This window comes from Chrysochloris asiatica, unplaced genomic scaffold (genome assembly GCF_000296735.1).
Source record: "Chrysochloris asiatica unplaced genomic scaffold, ChrAsi1.0 scaffold00025, whole genome shotgun sequence".
In the NCBI taxonomy this organism is placed as follows: Eukaryota; Metazoa; Chordata; class Mammalia; order Afrosoricida; family Chrysochloridae; genus Chrysochloris; species Chrysochloris asiatica.
In genome coordinates, this window is record NW_006408543.1 from 7561337 (window position 1) to 7563074 (window position 1738).

Below are 1738 nucleotides of genomic sequence, written 5' to 3' on the forward strand. Positions count from 1 at the left end.
ATCCTGTATAGGGTTTCTGATGAGCGACTGGTGAGCTTGAACCACTGACCTTGAGGTTCAAACTGACTTTGCAATCCAGTGCATTAACTCACAGCGCAACACCAAGATGTTTACCTGTGCTTTATTGATGATGCAAACACTTAGTCATCCAATTAAGTGGATCCAACTAACTGGTGTGGATCTTGACACTCTATGGACAACACTGCAGGGAATGAGTATTCCAGAACACTTATTTGTGCTCATGAGGAACCTGTGTGTAGACCAAGAGGCAGTCATTTGAACATAATAAGGGGACATTGGTGGTGGTTATGTGCTGTGAAGTCACTTCTGACTCACAGCCATCCTGCATTGGGTTTCCGAGGCTGTAAATCTTTACAGGAGCAGAAAGCCTCATCTTTCTCCCATGGAACAGCTGGTAGTTTCAAACTGCTGACTTTGAGTTTCGCAGCCCAATTCGTAACCACTATGCTATCAGAGCTCCTTAAGGGGGACATTATTGTTGTTGTTATGTGCCGTGGCATCGGTTCTGATTCATAGCAACTCTGTATAGGGTTTCCAAGACTGTAAATCTTTATAGGAGCAGAAAGCTTCATCTTTCTCCCGCGGAACAGCTGGTAGTTTCAAATTGCGGTACCTGAGGTTTGCAGCCCGATTCATAACTACTACGCTACCAGAGCAAGGGGAGCATTAGATGGTTTTAAATCAGGGAATGTGTGCATCAGAGTTTTATTCTTTCACCATACTTATTCAATCTGTATGCTCAGCAAATAATCTGAGAAGCTGGATTATATGACAAAGAACATGGTATCAAGATTGGAGGAAGACTCATTAACAATCTGTGATATATAGATGATACAACCTTGCTTGCTGAAAGATCAAAGACCACAGCTTTTGGTATGGCTTGCACCTCAATATAAAAAAAGCAAAAATTCTCAAAACTGCAGCAGTAAACAACATCATGATAAATGGAGAAGAGATTGAAGCTGTCAAAGATTTCATTTTGCTTGGATCCACCATCAACACTCACGGAAGCAGTAGTCAAGAAATCAAACGACGTATTCCATTAGGCAAATCTGCTGCACAAGACCTCTTTAAAGAGCAAAGATGTCAGCTTGAGGACTAAAGTGCGCCTGACCCAAGCCACGGTATTTTCAGTAGTCTCATACGTGAAAGTTGGACAATGAATAAGGAAGACCAAAGAAGAATTGATGCATGTGAGTTATGGTGTTGGAGAAGAATATTAAAGGTACCATGGACTGCCAGAATAACATACAAATCTATGTTAGAGGAAGTACAACCAGAATGCTCCTTAGAAGTCAAGATAGCCTGGTATATACCCTTTGGTTGGTTGATGATGCATGGAGGGAATTGTTAACTATGGCAATGAAACGATATACAATAGGATGAATGTAAAGCTAATGTTCTCCCATATAAACTATCACATAATTCACAATAAAACATTAAAAAAAAAAAAAAAAAGTCAAGCTAGCCTGACTTCATCTTTCATATTTGGGCATATTATCAGGAGGGACCAGTCCCTGGAGAAGGACATTATGCTTGGTAAAGTGGGGGGACAGAGAAAAAGAGAGAGACCTCCAATGAGATGGACTGGCAGAGAAGCAGCAACAGTGGACTCAAGCGTAGCAGCAATTGTGAGGACGGCACGGCACTGGGCAGTGTTTCATTCTGTTGTTCTTAGGGTCACTATGAGTTGGAACGGACTCGACAGCACTTAACA